The sequence below is a fragment of the Piliocolobus tephrosceles genome, chromosome 7 (assembly GCF_002776525.5).
Source record: "Piliocolobus tephrosceles isolate RC106 chromosome 7, ASM277652v3, whole genome shotgun sequence".
In the NCBI taxonomy this organism is placed as follows: Eukaryota; Metazoa; Chordata; class Mammalia; order Primates; family Cercopithecidae; genus Piliocolobus; species Piliocolobus tephrosceles.
In genome coordinates this window covers 131,294,290-131,302,090 of record NC_045440.1, presented here as the reverse complement: position 1 = coordinate 131,302,090, position 7,801 = coordinate 131,294,290, and positions in this window count along the sequence as shown.

The window sequence follows — 7,801 nt, the reverse complement described above, 5'->3', positions numbered from 1 at the left end:
TCCTCCTCCTCCTCCTCCTCCTCCTCCTCCTTCTTCTTCTTCTTCTTCTTCTTCTTCTTCTTCTTTAAAAATAGAGATACATTTTTGGTAGAGATGAGATCTCACTGTGTTGCCCAGGCTTGGTCTCGAGCTCCTGGCCTCAAGAAATCTTCTGGCCTCAAGCAATCCTTCTGCCTCAGCCTCCTGAGTAGATGGGGTTAGAGGCGTGAACACTTGGCCTGAAAGTGGTTCTCAATCCTGACCAGTCAGAGGTAGTTGATGAAGTTTATCTTTTATGAAGACATTTTAGGGACATCCTTGGTCTTTCACCTCCAATTTTTTTCTGGAAGACCATGGAAAGTGTCTTCTGATTGCTTGCCCCTTGCTTGTTGCTCTAGCAGCACTCTTTTGTGTTGGCTCCCCCTCTTATTTGGAGCTGCTATTGAGTGGTTTGGGCTTCTAAGAAAAGGCAAGTCTCCTGGAGGGCTGAGGTTGGGACTTCAGGTCAATAGTCTGATGGGGCAGCCTCATGGAAGAGACTAGTGTGTCGCTAGAGGAAACATTTTTTCACATAGGAAGGTACAAATAAGAATCATTCATTCTTGGCTGTGCGCGGTGGCTCATGCCTGTAATCCCAGCACTTTGTGAGGCCGAGGCGGGCAGATCATGAGGTCAGGAGTTCAAGAACAACCTGACCAACATGGTGAAACTCTGGCTCCACTAAAAGTACAAAAATTAGCCGGGGGTGGTGGAGCACGCCTGTAATCCCAGCTACTGAGGGGGTTGAGGCAGGAGAATCTCTTGAACCCGGGAGGCAGAGGTTGCAGTGAGCCGAGATCGTGCCATTGCACTCCAGCCTGGGCGACAGAGCGAGACTCTGTCTCAAAAAAAAAAAAAAAAAGAATAATTCATTCTCACAATCACATAGTCTCACAGTAGTAATCATGTCATTTTTATACTTAGGAAAAAAGAAAGAAGTGCAGAAAGAATGAGCAATTTGATCAAACTTTCTCCTTTCTCCCCAGAGACCCAAGGGGGAGATTCAGAATGTGTGACTTATATAAAATAACACCAGTTTCCCTGACCCCAACACCTTCTTTGAATATCTCTGTCCCCACTTCTCAAAAAATTTCCTACTGAGTTGGTCCTCTAGTGATAAGAGCAGTTAATAATATGGAAAGCAACTGGACATAGTGATGAAAAAGCCAGCGAACTTGGGGATGAGACTAAAGCCCCTCAGGGTGGCTGACTGAGCTGTTACTTTTAAAATTCCTTCAAGTCATGTGCAGCCTGTCAAGAGGTGAGGTGAAGGAAGAGAATGATAAATATCTATCTCCAGTGGAAAGATCATTTTGAAAGAAGGGCTGTTAGATTAAAAACCAAGCTAGCCAGGGAATGTTGAAGAAAGAGAAGGTCTCACAAGCATCTTAATGCCAACCGTGTGTTCCAATGAGAGGAACACAGGAAAGCTTTTCAGCAGATGAGAAATGATATTCGGCATCACTATTTCATAGGAATGATAACAAAAACGGCAGTGATGAAAATCTGTGCATTTTCAAGAATGCATGTTTTTTGGTTAGTGTTGTCCCTTCCCCTCCTGGCTTTTAATGAATGCAGTATACTGCATTCATTAAAGTAGCTGAGAAAGAAAAATAATAGACATTTTCAACGTAAGGCCTGAGAGCTTCCATATCCCATGTTGCATTGAGTTTTGGGTTTGTGTCCTTATTCACTGTCTTCTAGATCTCAGACCCCAGCAGAAGGTCTCAGGATGGACCTAGTAAACTCTGGTCACATCTTCAGCTTGGCCTTCTTTTACTTTTTTGTTCTTTGCTGCAATCCTGCCTTACTTTGTAGCTACCAGAGTGGACAAATGGTTCCTTTGTTGAACCTCTTCAAAGGCTTGGTTTATTGTTCTACAAGTGCCAAGCTCAAACCAGTCTCAAAAGTTTCCACACTTTGGCTCACTGGCCTGTCTTTGCTATGGTCCTTTTGGGCAACATATGTCCCCACGATGAGCTCTTGCATGGTTGGACCTACAGGTCACTCAAAGGAAACCCTCGGAGAGAAACTTTTGCTTTTTACAATATGATCTTCATAGGAAGTCAGTAGAATAGGAACCTATTCTTTTAGGGACCAAGCTATGGCTTCTGACTTTCTTTTCAAAGGCATACTTTCTGAGAGTAGCTCACCCTCAGTTGCTTTTATTTTTATGTTGTTTGTTTCCTCTGTAACGTCTTCTGCATGGACTTCATATTCTAGAAGGTACTTTCTTGAAGGTATCTCATGACTTCCAACCACCAAAGTCAATGGCCTCACTCTCATTTTATTTTTGGATATTGCTGTTTGCTGTCAGGCTTTTGGAAATGATTATTCTTTTGATTTCCATAAATCAGTGGGTCTCAGCCAGAGGCAATTGGCAATGTCTGGAGATATCTTGGGTTGTCACTAAGGGATGGGGCCTTACTTGGCATTTTTAGTGGGTAGAGGCCAAGGATGCTGCCAAATGTCTTACATTGCACAGGACGGCTCCCACAACAGAGAGCGGGGCTCAAAATGTCACCAGTGCCCAGGTTGAGAATCCCTGGATTCGCTCCACATTCTCCTGACTATATTCCCACGTATTCAACTCATTCTTCTGTTTCCCTTATTGGCTCACTTTCCTCTTTTACCCACTACCTGTAACCGTTAGAATCGTCTTGCAGTAGATTCCTAATAGCTCCTAGTCTCTGCCACTCCATTTAACCTTGCACACTGATTAATTTTCCTCTTCATTTAAAATTCTTCAGTTGACCCCCATGGTCCAAAATGAGGTTCTCCCTTATGAGCTTGGAATTCCAAGCCCTCATGAGTCTGGCCTCTTCCTTATCTTACCCTATTTCTCACCATCTCTGCACTTCAGAGAAACAGGTCTATTTACAGCCACTCTGAGTGACACACAAGTTTCCACCTCAGCACTTTGGTTCAGGCAGTTCCCCAGACTTACTGTCTCTTCTCTGCTTGATTTATCTAAGAACCACCTTTCCTCCCAGCCCAAGCTCAAGCCCCAGTTTCTCTGTGGACTCTCCCTTTTCCCATGATCGTCTTACAGAATCATCAAAGTATGGAGCCAGAAAAAGTTCTGGAAAGCATCTAATTGAGCTGTTCTGAAACATAAACCTTTGTTCTCAGGGTGGAATCCGGGGTCTCTGGCTAAAATAGACTAACTGTGGCCTTTTGTAGCTATCAGAGGAAGGCCTCCTTTTTCTCTTTTTCATGAGATTATAAATGTCTAGGGGAGGGATAGCATTAGAAGAAATATCTAATGTAGATGACGGATTGATGGGTGCAGCAAACCACCACGGCACGTGTATACCTATGTAACAAACCTGCATGTTCTGCACATGTATCCCAGAACTTACAGTGTAATTAAAAAAAAAGAGAGAGAGAGAAATACATAAATAAATAAATAAAACAGAATGTTACCAGCCCCTGCCAAGAGAAAAAAAAAAAGAAAAGTCCCAAGGCCAGGAATGAAGTCTGGTCCATAATTAATGCGAATGAATGTATGCTCACTCTACACTGGGTAAGAGCATGAAGTCAATGGGCAGACTTTCTCAATAAGTTTTTGGCTATACAAACATTAGAATATAAGAACAGTTTGCTGAATCAGCTTGGTTGGAGACCTACTCTGCCATGATCACCTGATAAATCTGTCAAGTCACATGACCTCTCTGTACTCACTTTTCTCATCTGTAAAATGGGACTACTGTAATTGTAGCACCTATCTTATTGAAGGTGTTACAGGAATTAAATGAGGTAATGCACTTAACACAGAGTCTGCTGCCTGGCCCCCACTCAGCAAATGTTAGCAGTTGTTAATGTGGGTCCCAGATTTAGCAGAAAGTTACGGATTGAGCTGTTTTAAGTTAAATGTTTCAGTATTTCATGGTGGTTCATGTGAGTTCCATGAAATTGATGTCCTTTATCACTTCATCAAGCGTGAAAAATTGTGGACTAATACAAGCTTGTCAAGTTGAGGTTTAGAATCACAAAGGGATTGTCTGATGTTTGGAGACAATTCCAAACCCACCCCCTGCCTGTCTCCAACTCTTGCAAGACTTACTTACTATTCCAAGTGTATGCCATTTTACAGATCACTCTATTCAGAAAAAGCAAAATTCTGGAAGTTCAGGAAGGCAGAATTAGGCATTGTTCCTACTTAATACGAATCAAGGCATTACATTAGGATTTCCCTCCTTTCACTGAATTCATGTGATGCACAGGGGCGGATTCCTGGGGTGTGGTCGTGGAAACCCAGGGCACAGGGTAGCACCTTTATTCCTGGCTAGGCAAGGTTGCTAAATCTACAGCTTTTTTTTTTTTTTTTTGCCTTGGTGAGCTGTTCTGAACATTGGAAAAACTGTTTTCCTTCAAAGCATAAAGCGTAGATCAACACCCAGGTTTAGAAACTTTCTAACTTCTGATCCACATTTTCCGCTAACACATCAAGGGTTGCCAACTCAGATGCTGACAGAGGTTTGGCAGGAAATGTAAACGAAGAATACAGTAGGGAGTGGTGGAGACTATGGTAAACTGGAGAGCATTTGCCTGTGTAGATCTGGTGGCTTCCATTTGGCACCTGCTCTGGTGGTTACCCTGAAATATGGGCTGATGGGTGGCAATGTTTCCAGTTTTTCAGGGAGGGTGGTAGTCCAGGTTTTAAAATGTTGGCAACTTACTGTAAGAATTATGTGGAGATTTCAAGCCAACAGCAGTGCATTGGGAAAAAAATGATATGGAGAAGCAAAGTGCGTCTGTGGGCAGAGTCGGCCCTCAGGTTGCCAGCCTGACATCTCTACTCGTATGCCTTAGTAATCCAACTCAAGTGTCATCCTGTAGGAGCTTTTATGATCCCTTCCTCTTCCTTTGAGAGTTTAAACAATCCCCTCATTCTTCTGTGTTAGAAAATACAAGTTTGGCCAGGCGTGGTGGCTCACACCTGTAATCCCAGCACTTTGGGAGACTGAGGCTGGCAGATTGCTTGAGCCCAGGAGTTTGAGACCAGCCTGAGCAACATAGTGAGACCCTGTCTCTACAAAAAAAATAAAAAAAAAAAAAATTAGCTGGGTTCAGTGCCGCATGCCTGTAATCCCAGCTACTTGGAAAACTGAGGTGGGAGGAGGAGGATAGCTTGAGTCCAGGCTGTCAACGTTGCAGTTAGCCAAGACTGCGCTACTGCACTCCAGCCTGAGTGACAGAGTGAGATCCCATCTCAAAACAAGCAAGCAAGCAAACAAACAAAAATTCAAGTTTTGGCCAGGGATATGGTGGCTCATGCCTGTAATCCCATCACTTTGGGAGGCTGAGGCGGGCAGATCACCTGAGGTCAGGAGCTCGAGACCAGTCTTGTCAACATGGTGAAACCCGTCTCTAGTAAAAATACAAAAATTAGCCAGACACGGTGGTGCATGCCTGTGATCCCAGCTACTCGGGAGGCTGAGGCAGGAGAATTGCTTGAACCTGGGTGGCAGAGGTTGCCGTGAGCCGAGATGGTGCCACTGCACTCCCGCCTGGATGACACAGCAAGACTCCATCTCAAAAACAAACAAACAAACAAAAAAACAAAAACCAACTTTATAGCTTTTGTGCTTTTTAATGTCTGATTCCTTGAGCACAAGCTTCTGGGGTCAGTATGGATTGTGTGTTACTCACGTTCTCACCCATGAAGCCTCAGGGTGCCCTTCACAGAGTATGTGGTCTCCAGAGCCCAGCACAGTGCCTGGCACGTGGTAGGCACTCTGTAAATGCTTAATGAAGGAATGCTATTAGAGGGAGCTTCCGAGCTGAAGGCACACCTAGCCTAATCCAGTTTTAATCATATACAGAGAGAAGGGTTGAGAACTCTTTCTTGCCCTTGCTTTGGTTCCATCGATGGGTAGGGCTCTGTTCAGGTGTCCTTGTTGATGAGCTGGGCCCTAACATTGTTGGAGCAAGGGTGACGAGGATGGGAGCCAGTCCAGATGCATTGGCCTCATTGACCGAAAAGCAAACGCAACGAAATAAAAACCAAACCACACTTCAACAGCAGTGTGGAACAGCACCCCCTGCAGGCGATTTCCTTACAACTTTATAATCCCTCTGGAGGAAAATCCTATCTGAATTGAAGAAGGAAGGGAAGACTGGGAAGATGGTAACAGGAGCTGGGCTAGGGAGAAGCTCATACTGTCGGAGTTTTCAAATGGCAAATAATGACCCCTTAGTGGATCATGAAATCAATTTAACAACGTTCACTATCGGCATAATGAATACATTTAATGCCCAGACTTGACGACTATGCAATGTATACATGAAAGAAATCCTCACTTGAGTCCCCTACGTGTATAAAAATTAAAAAACAGCAAAAAAGAGATGAATTTAATGAATTATGATGAGCAATTTCACCAAATGGGCTAGCACAGAAAATATCAAAGTGTATTGCAGATGAAGTATTCTTTTATGAATCCTTTCTCTCTTTCTGTATGTGTGTATGTGTGTGTATGCACTTGGACGATACGGGAAATGCATCTCAGTGAGTTAAAAAGGTTAGAAAGCCCCACTGCATTGCCTCCTTAAATCTCCATAGTAATCCTAGGAGGTGTAGGTTAAAATTTCATTTAACAGATGGGGAAAATTGAGGTGTCACAGGGACTTGCTTAAACTCACATGGTGAGTAGCAGACATGAGATTCAGCACTGGAAACCTTTTGATATCATAACCTGGGTTGCCTCTGTCCTGTCACTGCCCCAGTCAAGCCTGGTGCCTGGCGCTTTCTATTTCTCTGCTGCTGGTGATGACCAGGGCAAATTTCCTTAGGGACAGAAGGAAGGAGAGGTTACCTCTTACTTTTGCCATTTTCCTGGGGCATAATGCCGAGGGGTCAAAGGCACCATGAGTGTCAAGACAGTGGATACAGAAAAATGGACAAATCTTTGTCCTCCAAGGGGCTGGCTAAAGCATATATTCTTTCTCTTTCTTCTGGAAAGTTTCATAAGACAAGTTAGTAATATCTGTGCTTGTAAAGTAGACTTTGGTTTTGGTGAGAAAATGAGGGCAGAGTGACTGGGCACGGTGGCTCACGCCTGTAACCCCAGCACTTTGGGAGGTCAAGGTGGGTGGATTACCTGAAGTAGGCAGTTTGAGACCAGCCTGACCAACACGGAGAAACCCTGTCTCTACTAAAAATACAAAATTAGCCGGGTGTGGTGGCGCATGCCTGTAATCCCAGCTACTCAGGAGGCTGAGGCAGGAGACTCCCTTGAACCCAGGAGGCAGAGGTTGCTGTGAGCCGAGATTGTGCCATTGCACTCCAGCCTGGGCAACAAGAGTGAAGCTCCATCTCAAAAAATAAAATAAAAATAAAAATAAAAAACAGAAAGAAATATTTATAACTAAAGCACAAGACTCCAGTAAATATTAATAGATGGTCTCCCAGCATTCTCCAAAGATGACTAAGTGTTAGCTCCTATAAACCAATGTGGTTTTGATTGTTTCAGGATTTTCTTTTTACTGTTCACCTTTTGTGACATTAATTATATGCTATATTTTAAAAAGGTGATCATTTTTAAAATAATTGGAGCAATTTTCTTAGGAAAAACTACTAACCCCACACTTTGCCAGTGGTTCTTTCCCATTATCAGAAGACACCTGGCCTAACTCAGCACCAACTAGAAATACCCTTCACGAGGACACTTGATGTCCCCATAGTAACTGTTCTCTGAGAACTATACTGGAATTCATGGCCCCTTTTTCTTTTCTCTTCTTCGTTTTTTTTTTTTTTTTTTTTTTTTTTTTTTTTTTTTTT